The sequence below is a fragment of the Chiloscyllium punctatum genome, chromosome 10 (assembly GCF_047496795.1).
Source record: "Chiloscyllium punctatum isolate Juve2018m chromosome 10, sChiPun1.3, whole genome shotgun sequence".
Lineage (NCBI taxonomy): Eukaryota > Metazoa > Chordata > Chondrichthyes > Orectolobiformes > Hemiscylliidae > Chiloscyllium > Chiloscyllium punctatum.
The window spans coordinates 114,657,801-114,681,314 of NC_092748.1; the positions used below are offsets into that span (position 1 = coordinate 114,657,801).

At 54.7% G+C, this 23,514-nt stretch overlaps 1 protein-coding gene across 4 annotated transcripts in view; it reads right to left on the minus strand.

The window, feature by feature from the left end:
- Nucleotides 1-23,514, minus strand: part of dnpep (aspartyl aminopeptidase) — a 95,880-nt gene that overhangs the window by 60,950 nt on the left and 11,416 nt on the right. Inside the window, exon 1 of one of the 4 annotated variants that reach the window (XM_072579977.1) lies at nucleotides 7,753-7,881. The exons of 1 other annotated variant lie outside the window; for it this stretch is intronic. The gene's annotated coding sequence lies outside the window, so the exon portion shown is untranslated. Of the gene's footprint in view, nucleotides 1-6,915; nucleotides 6,938-7,752; nucleotides 7,882-23,514 lie in introns of those variants that run through there. 2 more of the 4 variants (XM_072579976.1, XM_072579978.1) reach the window with 2 other exon arrangements.

Below are 23,514 nucleotides of genomic sequence, written 5' to 3' on the forward strand. Positions count from 1 at the left end.
TCTCTCTCTCTCCACCACCGCCGCCTGCAGCGACACTTGCCGTCCGGGAGGAGGAACTGCAGCACCACTCACCCTCACCACCCCACCCCCACCCCAAAACACACTCACCCCCAAAACACACTCACCCCACCCCCACCCCCACCCCAAAACACACTCACCCCACCCCCCATCCCCACCCCAAAACACACTCACCCCCAAAACACACTCACCCTCACACCCCCACCCCCACCCCAAACACACTCACCCCACCCCCATCCCCACCCCAAACACACTCACCCCCAAAACACACTCACCCCCACCCCCCCACCCCCCACCCCAAAACACACTCACCCCACCCCCACCCCACCCCACACACTCACCCCCAAAACCACCACTCACCCTCACACCCCACCCCCACCCCCAAACACACTCACCCCCAAAACACACTCACCCCACACCCCACCCCCCACCCCCAAAACACACTCACCCCCAAAACACACTCACCCCACCCCATCCCCACCCCCACCCCAAAACACACTCACCCCCAAAACACACTCACCCCACCCCCATCCCCATCCCACCCCAAAACACACTCACCCCCAACACACACTCACCCCCAAAACACACTCACCCCACCCCCATCCCCACCCCAAAACACACTCACCCCCCAAAACACACCACCCCCAAAACACACTCACCCCACCCCCACCCCACCCCCCCCCAAACACACTCACCCCAAAACACACTCACCCCACCCCCATCCCCCACCCCCACCCCAAAACACACTCACCCCACCCCCAGCCACACCCCAAAACACACTCACCCCCAAACACACTCACCCCCAAAACACACTCACCCCACCCCCATCCCCACCCCCACCCCAAAACACACTCACCCCCAAAACACACTCACCCACCCCCATCCCACCCCCACCCCAAAACACACTCACCCCACCCCATCCCCACCCCAAAACACACTCACCCCCAAAACACACTCACCCCACCCCCATCCCCACCCCAAAACACACTCACCCCACCCCCACCCCCATCCCCAAAACACACTCACCCCACCCCCATCCCCACCCCAAAACACACTCACCCCCAAAACACACTCACCCCACCCCCATCCCCACCCCAAAACACACTCACCCCACCCCCACCCCCATCCCCCCCCAAAACACACTCACCCCCAAACACACTCACCCCACCCCCATCCCCACCCCAAAACACACTCACCCCACCCCCACCCCCATCCCCACCCCAAAACACACTCACCCCCAAAACACACTCACCCCACCCCCATCCCCACCCCAAAACACACTCACCCCACCCCCATCCCCATCCCCACCCCAAAACACACTCACCCCATCCCCACCCCAAACACACTCACCCCAACCCCATCCCCACCCCAAACACACTCACCCCACCCCATCCCCACCCACACCCCAAAACACACTCACCCCCAAAACACACTCACCCCACCCCCATCCCCACCCCAAAACACACTCACCCCAACCCCATCCCCACCGACACCCCAAACACACTCACCCCCAAAACACACTCACCCCAACCCCATCCCCACCCACACCCCAAAACACACTCACCCCCAAAACACACTCACCCCACCCCCATCCCCACCCCAAAACACACTCACCCCCACCCCATCCCCACCCACACCCCAAAACACACTCACCCCCAAAACACACTCACCCCAACCCCATCCCCACCCACACCCCAAAACACACTCACCCCCCAAAACACACTCACCCCACCCCCACCCCCATCCCCACCCCAAAACACACTCACCCCACCCCCACCCCCATCCCCACCCCAAAACACACTCACCCCAACCCCATCCCCACCCACACCCCAAAACACACTCACCCCCAAACACACTCACCCCCAAAACACACTCACCCCAACCCCATCCCCATCCCACCCCAAAACACACTCACCCCACCCCCCATCCCCATCCCCACCCCAAACACACGCACCCCCAAAACACACTCACCCCACCCCCATCCCCACCCCAAAACACACTCACCCCACCCCCATCCCCACCCCCACCCCAAACACACTCACCCCAACCCCCATCCCCACCCACACCCCAAAACACACTCACCCCCAAAACACACTCACCCCCAAAACACACTCACCCCACCCCCATCCCCATCCCCACCCCAAAACACACTCACCCCAACCCCATCCCCACCCACACCCCAAACACACTCACCCCCAAAACACACTCACCCCCCAAAACACACTCACCCCAACCCCATCCCCCATCCCACCCCAAAACACACTCACCCCACCCCCATCCCCACCCCAAAACACACTCACCCCACCCCCATCCACGCCCCCACCCCCAAAACACACTCACCCCCAAAACACACTCACCCCCAACCCCATCCCCACCCACACCCCAAAACACACTCACCCCCAAAACACACTCACCCCCACCCCCATCCCCCATCCCCACCCCAAAACACACTCACCCCAACCCCATCCCCACCCACACCCCAAAACACACTCACCCCCAAAACACACTCACCCCAACCCCATCCCCATCCCACCCCAAAACACACTCACCCCACCCCCATCCCCACCCCAAACACACTCACCCCACCCCCATCCCCACCCCCACCCCAAAACACACTCACCCCACCCCCATCCCCATCCCCACCCCAAACACACTCACCCCACCCCCACCCCAAAACACACTCATCCCCCCCACCCCCACCCCCATCCCCATCCCCTAACACACTCACCCCACCCCCACCCCCATCCCACCCCAAAACACACTCACCCCACCCCCATCCCCATCCCACCCCCAAACACACTCACCCCCCAAACCCACTCAACCCACCCCAAACACACTCACCCCACCCCCATCGCCACCCCTAAACACACCCACCCCCAAACACACTCACCCCACTCCCATCCCCACCCCAAAACACACTCATCCCACCTCCACCCCCAAACACACTCACCCCACCCCAACCCCCACCCCCCAACACACTCCCCCCCCCCCCCCCCCCCCCCCCCCCCCCCCCCCCCCCCCCCCCCCCCCCCCCCCCCCCCCCCCCCCCCCCCCCCCCCCCCCCCCCCCCCCCCCCCCCCCCCCCCCCCCCCCCCCCCCCCCCCCCCCCCCCCCCCCCCCCCCCCCCCCCCCCCCCCCCCCCCCCCCCCCCCCCCCCCCCCCCCCCCCCCCCCCCAAAACACACTCACCCCACCCCCACCCACACCCCCACCCCAAAACACACTCACCCCCAAAACACACTCAACCCACCCCCATCCCCATCCCAAAACACACTCACCCCACCCCCATCCCCATCCCACCCCAAAACACACTCACCCCACCCCCATCCCCACCCCAAAACACACTCACCCCACCCCCACCCCCATCCCCATCCCACCCCAAAACACACTCACCCCACCCCCACCCCCACCCCAAAACACACTCACCCCACCCCCACCCCCACCCCAAAACACACTCACCCCACCCCCACCCCCACCCCAAAACACACTCACCCCACCCCCACCCCAAAACACACTCACCCCCAAAACACACTCACGCACCCCCATCCCCACCCCAAAACACACTCAACCCCAAAACACACTCACCGCACCCCCATCCCCACCCCAAAACACACTCACCCCCAAAACACACTCACCCCACCCCAAAACACACTCACCCCCAAAACACACTCACCCCACCCCCATCCCCACCCCTAAACACACCCACCCCCAAAACACACTCACCCCACCCCCACCCCAAAACACACTCACCCCACCCCCACCCCCACCCCAAAACACACTCACCCCACCTCCACCCCCACCCCAAAACACACTCACCCCACCCCCACCCCCAAACACACTCACCCCCAAAACACACTCACCCCCACCCCCACCCCAAAACACACTCACCCCCAAAACACACTCACCACACCCCCACCCCACCCCAAAACACACTCAACCCCAAAACACACTCACCCCACCCCCATCCCCATCCCACCCCAAAACACACTCACCCCACCCCCATCCCCACCCCCACCCCCACCCCAAAACACACTCACCCCACCCCCATCCCCACCCCCACCCCCACCCCAAAACACACTCACCCCACCCCCATCCCCACCCCCACCCCCAAAACACACTCACCCCACCCCCACCCCCACCCCCATCCCAAAACACACTCACCCCACCCCCATCCCCACCCCCACCCCAAAACACACTCACCCCACCCCCATCCCCACCCCAAAACACACTCACCCCACCCCCATCCCCACCCCAAAACACACTCACCCCACCCCCATCCCCACCCCAAAACACACTCACCCCCCCACCCCCACCCCAAAACACACTCACCCCCCCCACCCCAAAACACACTCACCCCCCCCACCCCCACCCCAAAACACACTCACCCCCCCCCCACCCCCACCCCAAAACACACTCACCCCACCCCCACCCCAAAACACACTCACCCCCCCCCACCCCCACCCCCATCCCCTAAACACACTCACCCCACCCCCACCCCCATCCCACCCCAAAACAGACTCACCCCACCTCCACCCCCAAACACACTCACCCCACCCCAACCCCCACCCCCAAACACACTCACCCCACCCACACCCCCCACCCCAAAACACACTCACCCCCAAAACACACTCACCCCACCCCCATCCCCATCCCCATCCCCACCCCAAATCACACTCACCCCACCCCAACCCCCACCCCCAAACACACTCACCCCAACCACACCCCCCACCCCAAAACACACTCACCCCCAAAACACACTCACCCCACCCCCATCCCCATCCCCATCCCCACCCCAAATCACACTCACCCCACCCCAACCCCCACCCCGAAAACACACTCACCCCACCCCCATCCCCACCCCCAACCCCCACCCCGAAAACACACTCACCCCACCCCCATCCCCACCCCCACCCCCACCCCAAATCACACTCACCCCAACCCCACCCCCACCCCCACCCCAAAACACACTCACCCCAACCCCACCCCAAAACACACTCACCCCACCCCCACCCCCACCCCAAAACACACTCACCCCACCCCCACCCCCACCCCCACCCCAAAACACACTCACCCCACCCCCACCCCCACCCCAAAACACACTCACCCCACCCCCACCCCCACCCCAAAACACACTCACCCCACCCCCACCCCCACCCCAAAACACACTCACCCCACCCCCACCCCCACCCCAAAACACACTCACCCCACCCCCACCCCAAAACACACTCACCCCACCCCCACCCCCACCCCAAAACACACTCACCCCACCCCCACCCCAAAACACACTCACCCCACCCCCACCCCCACCCCCACCCCCACCCCCCACCCCAACACACACTCACCCCACCCCCACCCCCACCCCAAACACACCACCACACCCCACCCCCACCCCCCACCCCAAACACAACTCACCCCACCCACCCCCACCCCAAAACACACTCACCCCCCCCACCCCCACACCACACCCACACCCACCCCCACCCACCCCAAAACACACTCACCCCACCCCCCAACACCCACCCAAACACACCCCCACCCATCCCCCACCCCCCACCCCAAAACACCACTCACCCACCAAACACACTTCCACCCCACCCCCAACCCCAAAACACACTCACCCACCCCATCCCATCCCACCCAACCACTCACCCCACCCCACCACCCCCCCAAAACACACACCACCCCACCCCCACCTCCACCCCCAAAACACACTCACCTCCACCCCCACCCCCACCCCAAAACCACTCACTCCACCCCACCCCACCCCAAAACACACTCACCCCACCCCCACCCCCAACACACTCACCCCACCCCCACCCCCCAACATACCCCCAAAACACACTCACCCCACCCCCATCCCCACCCCCACCCCAAAACACACTCACCCCCAAAACACACTCACGCACCCCCATCCCCACCCCAAAACACACTCAACCCCAAAACACACTCACCGCACCCCCATCCCCACCCCAAAACACACTCACCCCCAAAACACACTCACCCCACCCCAAAACTCACTCTCCCCCAAAACACACTCACCCCCCCCCAAAACACACTCACCCCACCCCATCCCCACCCCTAAACACACCCACCCCCAAAACACACTCACCCCACCCCCATCCCCACCCCAAAACACACTCACCCCACCCCCACCCCCACCCCCAAACACACTCACCCCCAAAACACACTCACCCCACCCCCATCCCCACCCCCACCCCAAAACACACTCAACCCCAAAACACACTCACCGCACCCCCATCCCCACCCCAAAACACACACACCCCCAAAACACACTCACCCCACCCCAAAACACACTCACCCCACCCCCATCCCCACCCCTAAACACACTCATCCCACCCTCACCCCAAAACACACTCACCCCACCCCCACCCCTAAACACACTCACCCCCAAAACACACTTACCCCACCCCCACCCCAAAACACACTCACCGCACACCCACCCCCACCCCAAAACACACTCACCACACCGCCACCCCCTAAACACACTCACCCCCAAAACCCACTCACCCCACCCCCACCCCAAAACCCACTCACCCCACCCCCCACCCCCACCCCAAAACACACTCACCACACCGCCACCCCCTAAACACACTCACCCCCAAAACCCACTCACCCCACCCCCACCCCAAAACCCACTCACCCCACCCCCCACCCCCACCCCAAAACACACTTACCCCACCCCCACCCCAAAACACACTCACCGCACACCCACCCCCACCCCAAAACACACTCACCACACCGCCACCCCCTAAACACACTCACCCCCAAAACCCACTCACCCCACCCCCACCCCCAAAACACACTCACCCCACCCCACCCCCACTCCACTCTGTCTCCAAAGTGAGAAAAGTGGCCCAATAGACTATGGTGACTTTACCTTTTGTCTCTCCCCTGAGCTGGAATGGTTTCTCTCGCTGCAGACAAAGCTGTTTTGGCTGAGGTGTATTCAGGATTAGATTCCCTACAGTGTGGAAACAGGTCCTTCGGCCCAACAAGTCCACACCGACCCTCAGAAGAGCAACTCACCCAGACCCATTCCCCTACAGCTAACATTCTGAGCAATTTAGCACGGCCAATTCACTTAACACGCACATCTTTAGATTGTGGGAGGAAACCAGAGCACCCGAAGGAAACCCACACAGACACGAGGAGAATGTGCAAACTCCACACAGACAGTTGCCTGAGGCAGGAATTGAACCCAGGTCTCTGGCACTGTGAGGCAGTAGGACTTGCCTCTTTGTCCTACCCATGATGGATAACAGTCCCCTCAGCCCCACACTCTGAAAAGCCTGCACCTCAGGCTCCAACTCATCAACTCCAAACTGAGGGTCCTCCAAGGTCAGAGGGCACACAACATCAGGTTATAGTCCGATGGGTTGATTCGAAAGTGGCGACTTCAGCTGACAAAGGGGCAGTGCTCCGAAAGCTTGTGATTTCAAATAAACCTGTTGGGCTATAACCTGGTGTCGTGTGACTTTTGACTTTGCCCACCCCAGTACTACACCAGCACCTCCACATTGAGGATCCTCCAGACACTGATCTTCGCACTCTCCACAACGCTTCAGGTCAGACGCATTGCTTCCCCTGTACAGCCCTGTTTAATGCATTCGATTGATTTACACCTGTTTACGTGCTCAACCTCTCTAGTTATCAACCTTTTAACTAATTACTTAATCTTAGCTTTAGTTTTGGGTAAATTTAATCAGTTACTTACCTGTAAAATGATCGATTACAAAAACGGAAGGTACAAAGCAGCACTTCCTGCAGTGAATTTCCAACAATTGCACTCCGTTTGTGAAGTCAGCTTGTTTATGAATCCTTTGTGTATCAGCAGGTCCTGTTTTATTACACCTTTACAAGCCACTCCTAATCTAGAAATGCTCAGTCAACTCCCAGCAGTTAAAGATTCAGTTAATAATCACAAATTGATTGACAGCTGACCGGCTGGTAGTTCTGCAGATGGCCAGCTTCCAGTAAGTGTTGGCTAAGCTACAGAGTCCATTCCAGTTTTTAAAGCTCCACATTAACTTTGAAAAGCTAAGCTACATTTTAGTTGGGAGCTAATCTCCAGCTCATACTCAATGCATTCACCAAGTTCCCTCTTTCTGTCATCTGTCTGGCCCCATTCTGCGCTGGAGTGTTCTGAAGAAGGGTCAGAGAGTCCACACAGCACAGAGCAGACCTTTGGTCTAACCGGCCCATGTCAAACATGTTCCCAAACTCAGCTTATACCTGATTTGGAGGTGCCAATGTTGGAGTGGGGTGGACAAAGTTAAAAACCACACAATACCAGGTTATAGTCCAACAGGTTTATTTGGGAGCACTAGCTTTCACCAGATGAAGGATCAGTGCTCCCAAAGCTAGTGCTTCCAATTAAACCTGTTGGACTATAATCTGGTGTTCTGTGATTTTTAACTAAGCTTATATCACCTGCCTGCTCCTGGCCCATATCCCTCTGAACCTTTCCTTTTCATGTACTTATCCAAATGTCTTTTAAACGTTGTAATTGTACCCACTTCCTCTGGAAGTTCATTCACACTCAAACCCACTCGCGGTGTAAAAAGATTGCCCCTCACATCCTTCTTAAATCTTTCTCCTCTGACCTTAAAAACATGCCCCCGAGTTTTGAACTCCACTCCCCCAGGGAAAAGACCCTTATTGTTCACCCTCGCCTCATGATTTTATAAACCTCCATGAGGTCACCCCTCAACCTCCCACCCTCCAGTGAAAAGATCCCAGTCTATTTTTATATCTCAAACCCTAGATTCCTGGCAACCTGCTGGTAAATTTTTTCTGAACTCTGTGGGTGGCACAGTGGTTAGCACTGCTGCCTCACAGCGCCAGAGATCCTGGGTTCAATTCCTACCTCAGACAACTGTGTGGAGTTTGCACATTGTCTGTGTGGGTTCCCTCTGGGTGCTCCAGTTCCCTCCCACAGTCCAAAAATGTGCACGTTAGGTGAATTAGCCACACTAAATTACCCGTAGTGTTCAGTGTAGGGGAATGCGTCTGGGTGGGTTGCGCTTCGGCAGGTCGGCGTGGACTTGTTGGACCGAAGGGCCTATTTCCACACTGTAAGTAATCTAATCATAACTGGACCCCAAATGTTATCTCTGATTTCTCTGCACAGATGCTACCAGACCTGCTGAGCTTTCCAGCAGTTTCTGATTTTTGTTTGTAATTTCCAGCATCTGCAGCCCTTTTAAACATTGTAATTGTACCCACTTCCTCTGGAAGTTTATTCACACTCAAACCCACTCGCGGTGTAAAAAGATTGCCCCTCACATCCTTCTTAAATCTTTCTCCTCTGACCTTAAAAACATGCCCCCGAGTTTTGAACTCCACTCCCCCAGGGAAAAGACCCTTATTGTTCACCCTCGCCTCATGATTTTATAAACCTCCATGAGGTCACCCCTCAACCTCCCACCCTCCAGTGAAAAAATCCCAGTCTATTTTTTTGTTTAGTGATGCAATGAATATTATGAACTGATGCTACCATGACAGTTTAATTTTAATGACTTTTGTTCAGTATTTCTTTCTCTGCTTCAGGAAGGTTAACTTCATAATAATCTTAAAATACAAACTGCACGCACCCAGAGAGGAGATATGGAGGTGTTGGATGCTGACAACTGGGGACTGAAGCTGATGGCTTTAAAAAGTTGAGACAAATATGCTTTTCTTTATTGGTCAGAGTATTGAGTCCAGGAGTTGGGAGGTCATGCTACAGCTATACAGAACAATGGTTCAGTCACTGTTGGAATATTGCGTGCAATTCTGGTCTCCTCCCTATCAGAAAGATGTTGTGAAACTTGAAAGGGTTCAGAAAAGATTTACAAGGGAAAAGCTCAGCAGGTCTGGCAGCATCAGTGAAGAGAAATCAGGGTTAACAGGTCTGCTTCTGAGGAAGGGTCACGTTGACTCTGACCTGCTGAGCTTTTCCAGCAATTTGTCTTTCTGATTTACAGCGTCCGCAGTTCTTTTATATTATTGAAACTCTGCTTCACCTGGAAGGTGTGTTTGGGGCCTTGGACAGTGAGGAAGGAGGAGGTGAATGTGTAAGTATTACACCTTCTGCGATTGCGAGGGAAGGTGCCATGGGGGAGTGAGGAAGCATTAGCAGTGATGGAGGAATGGTCAGGATAGTCATGGAGGGGATGACCTCTGTGGAATGCTGATGGGGAAGGGACGGTTGGGTAGTGGCATCTGCTGGAGGTGGCAGAAACGGAGGAGGATGATCCTTTGAATATGGAGACTAGCGGGGTGCAAGTTGATCTGGGATGGAGGGGACGGGCTGAGGGCAGGGTGGCGGGAGTGGGTCAGACACGGCTGAGGGCCCTGTCAGCCCTGGTGGAGGGAATTCCTCACTTGAGGAACAAGGAGGTCACGTCGGAATCAACTCCAGTGCGAAACGGCATCATCAGAACAGATGTGACAGAGACGGAGAAACTGGGAGAGTGGGACGGGATCCACTTGGTTCGGGAAGGAAATCTTCTGGACTTTTCCCGGTCTGGCCTACACGTGGCTCTCGATCCAAAGCAATGTGCTTGACCCTAAACTGCCCTCTGAATTGTCCCAACGAGTCACTCCAATCAAGGGCAATTGGGGATACATGACAAACGCCAGCCCAGACAGTAGCACCCATATCCAATGAAAGAATGAAAGGAAATACCATTTCATTAAGTGGCTTAGACCTTCTGCAAATTAAAGGTGCTATATAAATTCATATTGCTATGCTTGACATCCTGTGTGGTTAGATAGGCATTTATTTTTGATAAAGGTATTTTCTAACCATCCTGTGCAGAGAATGGTATTAGATGCCTCTGGAGCAGGTGGGACTTGAACCCGGTCTCCTAGCTCAAAGGTACTACCAATGCTCCACAAGACCCTTTTTTGTTCATTTAATCTGTCAAGACTTGCGAAAACAAGAAAAGTGGTAAAAGAGAAAGGATTTATTGAGTTGTGTTGACAAAACGTTAATCACAAAGTACAGGAGCAGACCAGCATTGTGCTGGAGGGTCTCGTATGAAGAAATTTGGAGTTGGAGGTGCCTATGAGAATTGTCCCGACTCAGCGTGCAACACTCACACTGTCCACTAGATGATAGGAGTGGGTCCAGTCTGAAGTTGGTCACACTTGCTGGCAGTGAGTACTTTAAGACATCAGTTTCTCACCTGATAATAAATAAAAGGTTTGAACTTCTACAAGTGCATGAATCACAAGGGTAGGGGTCTCTTCAAGATTCAGTCTGAACTCAGCCACCAACTTGGGCGACACAGTGGCTAGCACTGCTGCCTCAGAGTGCCAGGGACCTGGGTTCAATTCCAGCCTTGGGTGACTGTCTGTGTGGGTTTCCTCTCTGTGCTCCGGTTTCCACCCAACAATCCCAAAAGGTTGGGTGGATTGGCCATGCTAAATTGGCCAAAGTGCTCAGGGAAGTGCAGGCAAGGTGGATGAGCCATGGGAAATGCAGGGTTCCCATAGTCGGTCAGGGTGGGATGCTATTGAGAGGGTCAGTGTGGAGCTGTCGTGTTGTAGGGATTCTATGACATTTATTACTGATGCAGCAACAGTCTGCGTCAGTCTACAGTGAAGAGGGTTACCTCCGATTACAACAGGATCTGGACCAGATGGGCCAATGGGCTGAGAAGTGGCAGATGGAGTTTAATTCAGATAAATGCAAGGTGCTGCATTTTGGGAAAGCAAATCTCAGCAGGACTTATACACTTAATGGTAAGGTCCTAGGGAGTGTTGTTGAACAAAGAGACCTTGGAGTGCAGGTTCATAGCTCCTTGAAAGTGGAGTCGCAGGTAGATAGGATAGTGAAGAAGGTGTTTGGTATGCTTTCCTTTATTGGTCAGAGTATTGAGTACAGGAGTTGGGAGGTCATTTTGCGGCTGTACATGACATTGGTTAGGCCACTGTTGGAATATTGCATGCAATTCTGGTCTCCTTCCTATCGGAAAGATGTTGTCAAACTTGAAAGGGTTCAGGAAAGATTTACAAGGATATTGCCAGGGTTGGAGGATCTGAGCTATAGGGAGAGGCTGAACAGGCTGGGGCTATTTTCTCTGGAGTGTTGGAGGCTGAGGGGTGACCTTATAGAGGTTTACAAAATTATGAGGGGCATGGATAGGGTAAATCGGCAAAGTCTTTTCCCTGGGGTCGGGGAATCCAGAACTAGAAGGCATAGGTTTAGGGTGAGAGGGGAAAGATATAAAAGAGACCTAAGGGGCAACTTTTTCACACAGAGGGTGGTATGTGTATGGAATGAGCTGCCAGAGGAAGTGGTGGAGGCTGGTACAATTGCAACATTTAAGAGGCATTTGGATGGGTATATGAATAGGAAAGGTTTGGAGGGATATGGGCCGGGTGCTGGCAGGTGGGACTAGATTGGGTTGGGATATCTGGTCGGCATGGACGGGTTGGACCGAAGGGTCTGTTTCCGTGCTGTACATCTCTATGACTTTATGACTCTATTTCCATCGCGCCCTTTAACGTCACAAGGTGCTTCACAAGAGCCTTAACTATAATTGCCACTTGGCACCAAGCCAACTAAGGAGGCAGCAAGATGAGCTATTGGTTAAAGGGTCGAGAGTGAAGCATAGCAGGTCAGGAAGCATCCGAGGAGCAGGAGAGTCGACGTTTCGATCAAAAGCCCTTCATCAGGATTGTGGGCCGGGGGGCTGAGAGATAAATGGAGGAGGGGTGTGGAGTGGGGTGGGGTGGGGGTGGGGTGGGGTTGGGGGGAAGGTAGCTGAGAATATAATGGGTGGATGGAGGTTGGAGGTGATGGTGATAGATCAGAGAGGAGGGTGGAGCGGAGAGGTGGGAAAGGTGATGGACAGGTCGTGAGGGCGGTGACGAGTTGGAGGCTTGGGACTGGGCTAATGTGGGGGGGGGGGGAAATGAGGAAACTGGTGAAGTCCATATTTACCCCGTGTGGTTGGAGGGTCCAGAGCCAGAAGATGAGACGTTCTTCCTCCAGGCTTTGGGTGGCGAGGGTGTGGCGATGGAGAAGGTCCAGGGCCTGCATGTCTTTGACGGAGTGGGAGGGGGAGTTGAAGTGTTCAGCGACAGGGTGGTGGGGTTGGTGGGTGTGGGTGTCCCAGAGATGTTCTCCGAAATGATCCACAAGAAGGCGCCCTGATGTAGAGCAGACCACATCAGGTGCAATGGATACAGTAGATGAGGAGTGTGGAAGTGCAGGGAAATCTCTGTCAGATGTGGGAAGATTCTTTGGGGCCTTGGACAGGATTAATATGGATTTCACCAGTTTCCTCATTTCTCCTGCCCCCAACTTATCCCAGTCCCAAGCCTCCAACTCGGCACAGCCTTCTTGACCTGTCCATCACTTTTCCCACCTATCTGCTCCAGCCTCCTCTCTGACCTATCACCTTCACTCCCATCTTCATCTACCTTTGCATTCCCAGCTACCTTCCCCCCCAGCCCCCACCCTCCCATTTATCTCTCAGCCCCCCCAGCCCACTAGCCTCATTCCTGATGAAGGGCTCCTGCCCGAAACGTTGATTCCCCTGCTCCTCGGATGCTGCCTGACCTGCTGTGCACTACCAGCACCACACTCTCGACCCTGATCTCCAGCACTCGCAGTCCTCACTGTCTCTCCTATTGGTTAAAGGGTTAAGGGTCAAATCAGCATTGTAGAGGGGAGGGAGGTGAGGGTGATTGGAGAGGGGGTTGTGAGGTCTCAGTCTGTCTACAGTTGTGGCCTAGCTCAGTGAGGAATGGCCAAGGGGCCTGAGTCGGAGCACAGTGATCTGGCAGGAGCCTGTGTACAGAGACAGGGAGACAGGGAGGGGAGAGACTGTGAAGGGATAGAGCAGATGTGCCCTGGGGTGGGTCCTTATGTACAACCTGTTACAGGGCAGACTGAGAAAGGGCAGACAAGTGAGCATGATTATCCCCAACTACATAAATACAGGAGTACGGTGTACCAGCAGAAAGCAGTAATGGTGAACTTTCATAAAACACTGACACAGTGAGTTTGAGAAGAATTGTAGCTCAGGTTGAGGTTTTGGATGTAAGTTTGCTCACTGAGCTGGAAGGTTTGTTCTCAGATGTTTCGTCACTGTGCTTGGTAACATCATCAGTGAAGCACTGGTGTTATGTCCCACTTTCTATTTATGTGTCTTGGTCTGTTACGGTGGGCGATATCATTCCTGGTTCTTTTTCTCAGAGGTTGGTAAATCAGAGGTTGGTTCCAAATCAATGTGTTTATTGATGGAGTTCTGGTTGGAAAGCCAGGCCTCCAGGAATTGCTGTCCGTGTCTGTGTTTAGCCTGTCCCAGGATGGATGTGTTGTCCCAGTCAAAGTGGTGTCCTTCTTCATCTGTATGTAAGGGTAGTGATAGTGAGTCATGTCTTTTGGTGGTGAGTTGGTGTTCGTGTATCCTGGTGGCTAGTTTCCTGTCTGTCTGACAACACATCCATCCTAAAACAGGCTAAACAGAGACATTCAGGGAAATTCCTGGAGCCTGGCTTTCAAACTGGAACTCTATCAGTAAACACATTGATTTGGACCCCTTTTATCAACCTCTGAGAAAAAGAACTGGAAATGACATCACCCACCGTAACAGACCAAGACACACAAATAGAAAGGTGAGGACAAAACACCAGCACTTCACCAGAGGCTCACTGATGATGTTACCGAGCACAGTGACGAAACATCTGAAAATGAACCTTCCAGCTCAGTGAGCTAACCTACAACCTGAACACTGACACAGCCTCGTACTGACCTCAATTCTGTGCACTGCAGTTTAGACACACCCTTCCCCAAACCCACCCCACCCCCATTCACTCAGACAGTCCCCCAACTCCACCCCATCCCCATTCATTCAGACACCCATCCCCGAAGCCCCCATCTGGTGGAGTGCCCCCCCCCCCCATTCAGACCCATGGCAGACTAACCCCTGGCCTGCCTACTAAACTCGCCCCACCCAATGGCCCTCCGTGTTGAGCAGACGACTCAAGGAGGAGACTCTGAGCAATCCCCTCAGTTCATTGCCCTGAAGAATCCAGGGTAAATAAGGGGTGGGGGGGGGGAGGGGGGAGTGGCAGGAAGGAAAATTCTGGGCCATTTGGGAAGATCAGGCATGATGGGTGTCACCCAGCTCAAGGATCAGGATGGCACAGACCACAGGCAATAGAGGAAAGAATGAAGAGGCACAAGGAGGTGAAGCATTTTCACACTGACGAGGGGTTCGGCTCTGGGAGGGGCTTCTTGAGAGATTGTTGGTGGTGGATTCCATTGAGGCTTTCGAAAGGGAACTACATGCTGATGTACCGGGGAAACCGTTGCAGGTTTACAGGAGGGAGGGAATTGTGGTGAGTTGTACTTGGAGGGAGCTAGCACACTGACCAGCTGTGTCATAACTCCTGTATTCGCCAACATCCCACAGTGGCTCACAGCCAACTAAATGTGTCTGTACATTCGGTCACCATCACAACACTCAATTTACACTCAGAAAGCTCCTCATCATGAGTTAATGACGTGGCTGCCAGGTTTAATGTTTCGGAGTGCCTTCTTGTTCTTGTATAGGATGTGGACCTTACTCACAAAACACATATTCACTGCCCGTGAGCAGACTGGTTCTCTGTGGGACAACCAGACTGCTGTGGGTCTGGAGTTACATGTAGGACAGACCAGGTAAGGGCAGCAGCTTTAACACATTTCACTTCAGTGACCCAGACAGGTTCTCACACCAATGGTAGTTTTCTGCGCACCTCTGCAATGGGGTGAGTCAAACCTGATAATATTCGCCTAGAGTTTTGGGTTACTGGACCAGAGACATTATCACTGCCTCCACTGAAGGTGAAGGGGTAAGTACGAGACAGGACACCTGCCTAATCAACCACCCCCTGCTGATCTCAAAACAGCCACAGGGGGATATGTTACACCCAACTGATACAACAAGGGAGGCAGCATTATTGTATTGGATTGAAAAACGAGGACCAGTGACAGTGCGGCACTCTCTCAGTTATGACGCTACTGGATCAGATTGGAATATGTGCACAGCAGAAGGGATACAACGCACAATCTTTGGGTTTTGGAGAGTGAGAGGCCATTATGCCTGGAGTGCCGGCAAACAGGGACAGGGTGTGTGCCTTTGACATGTACTCAGGGAGATCGGAGTGTGTATTCACAGCTGCTGGTGGAACAGACCTGACTGTGTCGAAGGGCCATCTGTTAAAGACATGCCTTGTGTTTAGGGTTTCTATTTAAAGAGGGATGGTTGCCAAGTCAAGAGGAATGTCACAGGCTGAGCTGAAGCAGCCTAGAATAGAGATCTCTGTAGGATAGCACCAAGACATTACCCACCGCACAACACTTGCGCTCTTGGAGCACCTGTCCATTTAAATCTCAGCACATTTTGAACTGTGTTTGCGTAGGTGTATGTCTATGTTTGTGAACGAATATTATGGGATCAAATCACTAATCCAGAGACCCAAATGGAAAATATATCACACACACCTTCCCAATGTGCTACCAAGGGAGTGCCATGCTGTTAGGGGGTCAGTGCTGAGAGCGTGCTGCACTGTCAGGGGGTCAGTACTGAGGGAGTGCCGCACTGCCAGAGGGTCAGTGCTGAGGGAGTGCCGCACTGTCAGAGGGTCAGTGCTGAGGGAGTGCTGCACTGTCAGAGGGTCAGTGCTGAGGGAGTGCCGCACTGCCAGAGGGTCAGTGCTGAGGGAGTGCCGCACTGTCAGAGGGTCAGTACTGAGGGAGTGCTGCACTGTCAGGGGGTCAGTACTGAGGGAGTGCCGCACTGCCAGAGGGTCAGTGCTGAGGGAGTGCCGCACTGTCAGAGGGTCAGTGCTGAGGGAGTGCCGCACTGTCAGAGGGTCAGTGCTGAGGGAGTGCTGCACTGTCAGAGGGTCAGTGCTGAGAGAGTGCTGCACTGTCAGAGGGTCAGTGCTGAGGGAGTGCCGCACTGTCAGAGGGTCAGTGCTGAGGGAGTACTGTACTGTCGGAGGGTCGGTACGGAGGAAGTGCCGCACTGTCGGAGGGTCAGTGCCGAGGGGGTGCCACACTGTCAGGGGGTCACTGCTGAGGGAGTGCCACACTGTCAGAGGGTAGGTACAGAGGGAATAAGGACATGGGAGAAGGGGCTCAAGCCCAAAATGTGTCAAACTTGATATTGAGTCCAGAAGGCTACAGAATCCCCAAGAGGAAAATGAGGTGTAATGCTGAGTTTTGATGACCATCTTACCCCAACCCCCACACACCAGGCCCTGTCTCCATATGGTCAGTCACTGATGGTCCCCCTTAGCAGCGATTCATTCACCCAGCCTGGCTTTTACCTTGTCCTTTGTCTTTCCAACTGTCTCTCTCTCTCTCTCTCTCTCCCTCTCTCTGGCCTCCATCTGCACTTCTCATTTATCCTGCTCCCTCCACCAACTCACTCTTTAGCATGAATACCCCAACCTTTTCCCAGTTTCCATCAATTCTGAAGAATTGTCACTGGCCTTGAAAAGCGCACTCTGCTTTCCCTGCACATATGCTGCTTGACCTGCTGAGATTTTCCAGCAATTTCTGCTTTTGTCTCTCAGTTTTAACTGTTTCTACCCTTGGAGGTTGGACCTGGCTTCTACGCTCTGGAAGTCCCTCCCTCAACCTCCCACCTGTCTCTCTCTCTCCCCCTCCTTGGACACTCCTTAAAGTTCTCATAAGCAGTCCCGTGGTTTGAATGCTCCTCATAAAGGGTGCTCTTCTTGCCTATGAAAGGCTTGAAATCCAGTATTCCCTTCCTTCGGGATAGTGTCCAGTCCAAAGGATCGTGACCTAAAGAGGAGGGAGAATCTGTCTAGTCCAGGAAGCACTTTGACAGCCAAAGGGGAGGCACTGTCCCCTCCAGGAATCTGTCAATGCTGGGGGTCAACTGAAATGTTCAAGAAATCCGAACGGTGTTGTAAAACTTGAAAGGGATCACAAAAGATTTACAGGGATGTTGCTAGGGTTGGAGGGTTTGAGCTATTGGGAGAGGCTGAATAGGCTGGGGCTGTTTTCCCTGGAGCGTCGGAGGCTGAGGGGTGACCTTATAGAGGTTTATAAAATTATGAGGGGCATGGGTAGGATAAATAGACAAAGTCTTTTCCCTGGGATCGGGGAGTCCAGAACTAGAGAGCATTGGGTGAGAGGGGAAAGGTATAAAAGAGACCTAAGGGGCAACTTTTTCACGCAGAAGGGGATGTGTGTATGGAATGAGCTGCCAGAGGAAGTGGTGGAGGCTGATACAATTACAATATTTAAGAGGCATCTGGATGGGTATGTGAATAGGAAGGGTTTGGAGGGGTATGGGCCGGGTGCTGGCAGGTGGGACTAGATTGGGTTGGGATATCTGGTCGGCATGGACGGGTTGGACCGAAGGGTCTGTTTCCATGCTGTACATCTGTATGATTCTATGACTCTATAACAGACGACAGCCGGAACATTGTGAACAGACCACAGCCAGAACACCGTGAACAGGCCACAGCCGGAACACTGTGAACAGGCCACAGCCAGAACACCGTGAACAGGCCACAGTGGGAATACTGTGAACAGGCCACAGCCGGAACACTGTGAACAGGCCACAGGCAGAACACTGTGAACAGGCCACAGTGGGAATACTGTGAACAGACCACAGCGGGAACACTGTGAACAGACAACAGGGGGAACACTGTGAACAGGCCACAGCGGGAACACTGTGAACAGACAACAGGGGGAACACTGTGAACAGGCCACAGGCGGAACATTGTGAACAGACCACAGCGGGAACACTGTGAACAGACAACAGGGGGAACACTGTGAACAGACCACAGTGGGAATACTGTGAACAGGCCACAGCGGGAACCCTGTAAACGAGTCACAGGCGGAACACTGTGAACAGGCCACAGCCAGAACACCGTGAACAGGCCACAGTGGGAATACTGTGAACAGGCCACAGCCGGAACACTGTGAACAGGCCACAGGCGGAACACTGTGAACAGGCCACAGTGGGAATACTGTGAACAGACCACAGCGGGAGCACTGTGAACAGACAACAGGGGGAACACTGTGAACAGGCCACAGGTGGAACATTGTGAACAGACCACAGCGGGAACACTGTGAACAGACAACAGGGGGAACACTGTGAACAGGCCACAGTTTGAATACTGTGAACAGGCCACAGCAGGAACCCTGTAAACGAGTCACAGGCGGAACACTGTGAACAGGCCACAGCGGGAACATTGTGAACATGCCACAGGGGGAGCACCTTGAACAGACCACAGCCAGAACACTGTTAGCAGGTCACTGCCGGAAGACCGTGAACAGGCCACAGGCGGAACACCATGATGCGACCACAGCCAGAACACTGTGAACAGACCACAGGGGGAACACTGTGAACAGACCACAGACGCAACATTGAACAGACCACAGCAGGGACACCGTGAACAGACCACAGCTGGAACAACGTGAACAGACCACAGGGGGAAAACTGTGAACAGACCACAGCCGGAACACCATGAGCAGGCCACAGCCAGAACACAGTGAACAGACCACAGGCGGAACACCGTGAACAGACCACAGACGGAACACTGTGAGTAGGCCACAGGGGGAACACTGTGAACAGACCACAGCGAGAACACTGTGAACAGGCCACAGCCAGAACACTGTGAACAGGCCACAGGGGCAACACCATGAACAGGCCACAGTGGGAATACTGTGAACAGGCCACAGCCGGAACACTGTGAACAGGCCACAGGCAGAACACTGTGAACAGACCACAGCCGGAACACCATGAGCAGGCCACAGCCAGAACACTGTGAACAGACCACAGCCGGAACACCATGAGCAGGCCACAGCCAGAACACAGTGAACAGGCCACAGGGCGAACACTGTGAACAGACCACAGCGAGAACACTGTGAACAGGCCACAGCCGGAACACCGTGAACAGACCACAGACGGAACACTGTGAGTATGCCACAGGGGGAACACTGTGAACAGACCACAGCGAGAACACTGTGAACAGGCCACAGCCGGAACACTGTGAACAGGCCACAGGGGCAACACCATGAACAGGCCACAGTGGGAATACTGTGAACAGGCCACAGCCGGAACACTGTGAACAGGCCACAGGCAGAACACTGTGAACAGACCACAGCCGGAACATCATGAACAGACCATAGCCGGAACACTGTGAACAGGCCACAGGGGCAACACCATGAACAGGCCACAGTGGGAATACTGTGAACAGGCCACAGCCGGAACACTGTGAACAGGCCACAGGCAGAACACTGTGAACAGACCACAGCCGGAACACTATGAACAGGCCACAGCGGGAACACAGTGAACAGGCCACAACCGGAACACTGTGAACAGGCCACAGGGGAACACTATGAACAGGCCACAGCCAGAACACTGTGAACAGGCCACAGCCGGAACACTATGAACAGGCCACAGCGGGAACACAGTGAACAGGCCACAACCGGAACACTGTGAGCAGGCCACAGCCGGTACACCGTGAACAGACCACAGATGGAACACTGTGAACAGACCACGGTCGGAACACTGTGAACAGGCCATAGCTGGAACACCGTGAACAGACCACAGCCGGAACACCGTGAACAGACCATAGGGGAGCACTGTGAACAGGCCACAGCCGGTACACCGTGAATAGACCACAGGCGGAACACCGTGAACAGACCACACTGGGAACACCGTGAACAGACCACAGGTGGAACACTGTGAACAAACCACATCCAGAACACCGTGAACAGACCACAGCCGGAACACCGTGAACAGACCACAGCGGGAACACTGCGAACAGACCACGACCGGAACACTGTGAACAGGCCACAGCCGGAACACCATGAACAGACCACAGCCAGAACACTGTGAGCAGGCCATAGCCGCAACACCCTGAACAGACCACAGCAGGAACACTGCGAACAGACCACGACCGGAACACTGTGAACAGGCCACAGCCGGAACACCATGAACAGACCACAGCCAGAACACTGTGAGCAGGCCATAGCCGCAACACCGTGAACAGACCACAGCAGGAACACTGTGAACAGACCACAGCGGAAACACTCTGAACACACCACATCCGGAACACCGTGAACAGGCCAGAACTGGAACAACGTGAACAGACCACAGCCGGAACACCGTGAACAGACCACAGTGGGAACAACGTGAACAGACCACAGCCGGAACACCGTGAACAGACCACAGCCGGAACACCGTGAACAGACCACAGTGGGAACACAGTGAACAGGCCACAGCTGGATCACTGTGAACAGACGTCACCAGGAAAACTGTGAACAGGTCACAACTGGAAAAGTGTGAACAGATCACAGCTGGAACACAGTAAACAGGTCACAGGCGGAACACTGTGAACCGGCCACAGCTGGAACACTGTGAACAGACCACAGCTGGAACACCGTGAACAGACCACAGGCAGAACACTGTGAACAGACCACAGCTGGAACACCGTGAACAGACCACAGGCAGAACACTGTGAACAGACCATAGCCGGAACAACATGAACAGGCCACAGGGGGAACACTGTGAACAGGCCACAGGCGGAACACCGTGAATAGGCCACAGGTGGAACATTGTGAACAGGCCACAGGCAGAACGCTGTGAACAGACCACAGCCGGAACACTGTGAACAGACTGCAGTCGGAACACCATGAACAATCCACAGACGGAACACCGTGAACACGCCACAGCTGGATCACTGTGAACAGACCACAGCCGGAACATCGTGAACAATCCACAGACGGAACACCGTGAACATACCACAGCCGGTGCACCATGAACAGGCCACCGCCGGAACACTGTGAACGGACCACAGGCAGAATGCTGTGAACAGACCACAGCTGGAGCACTGTGAACAGGCCACAGGCGAAAAATTGTGAACCGGCCACAGCCGACAGTCTGTGAACAGACCGTAGTTGGAACAGCATGAATGCATCACAGCCAGAACCCCGTGAACAGGACACAGCCGGAACACCGTGAACAGACCACAGCCAGAATTGTGAACAGATCACAGCTGGAACACTGTGAACAGACCACAGGTGGAACACCGTGAACAGTTCACAGATGGAACACTTTGAACAGGTCACGGCTGGAACACCATGAACAGACCACAGCCAGAACACTGTGAACTGGTCACAGGCAGAACACTGAACAGGCCACAGCGGGAATACTGTGAACAGGTCACAACAGGACAAGTGTGAACAGGTCACAGCTGGAACACTGTAAACAGGTCACAGCTGGAACACTGTGAACAGACCACAGGCGGAACAACGTGAACAGACCAAATGCGGAACACTGTGAACAGTTCACAGCCAGACACCATGAACAAGACACAGCCAGAACACTGTGAGTAGGTCGCAGGCAGAATACTGTGATCAGGTCACAGCTGGAACACTGTGAACAGTTTTGGGCCCTGTATCTGAGGAAAGATAGGTTGACATTGGCGGCAGTCCAGAGATGGTTCACTCAGCTGATCCCGGGTATGGGGTGACTGCCTTATGAGGGGAGGTTGAGTGGGTTGGGCTTGTTGGGATTTAGAAGAATGAGAGGGGACCTCATTGAAACATACCAGGAATCTCTGGGGACATGACTGGATCGATACAGAGAGGTTGTTTCCCCTTGTGGGAGAGTTTAGGGTCATCAGAGAATAGAGGGGTCACCCATTTAAAACCGAGATGAGGAGGAATCTCTTCTCTCAGAGCGGGCTGAATCAGTGGGATATTTCCCCTCAGAGGGTTGTCGAGGCTGGGTCTTGAAGTATATTCAAGAGTGAGACAGATTTTTAATCAGGGAGGAAATCAAGTGTTCTGGGGAAAAGGCGAGAATGCGGAGTTGAGGGTTGTCAGATCAGATCTCATTGAGAGGCAGAGTGCGCTCAATGGGCTGAATGGGCAGCTTCCATTCTCAGGTCTTAGAGTCATAGCGACGTCCAACCGGTCCATCCCGAGCAGATTTGTACATGATCACGTCCGGGGCTTTGGGCCGGTTGCTGGAATTGGGCCAAGTCGAAATTTAGCGTGGTTGTGGCGGTACAGATGGGCTGAAGGGCCTCTTCTGCACTGTTTGAGGCTCGGATTCTATCCTGGAGCTTTCACCACATGGATTCGGAGCTCCAGGCCCTGCCCCACCAACACACTCACCGTTGGTCAGCCAATCCATCAGTCGGATCAAAATCCCATTGGAAAGCAAACATTTTCTTTCTTACCCGGTTGGATAATCCTTGTTGACCAGGCAGAGATCCTCGCTTTCTCCGGCTCTGATATTTTTATAACTGGAGAGCACAGCTCGGTGCTGGGGCTGCATGTCTCACTTGCTGTTTGGTCTGATGGTCATGGGGTTCAGTTCCTATGCCAGGGTTCTGAGAGGGTGTCGTATGGTCATGGGCGAAGGTTATGGGTGAGATGTCAAACTGCAGCCTTGCCTACTTAGGAGAAAACAAAACCCTCATTACATCC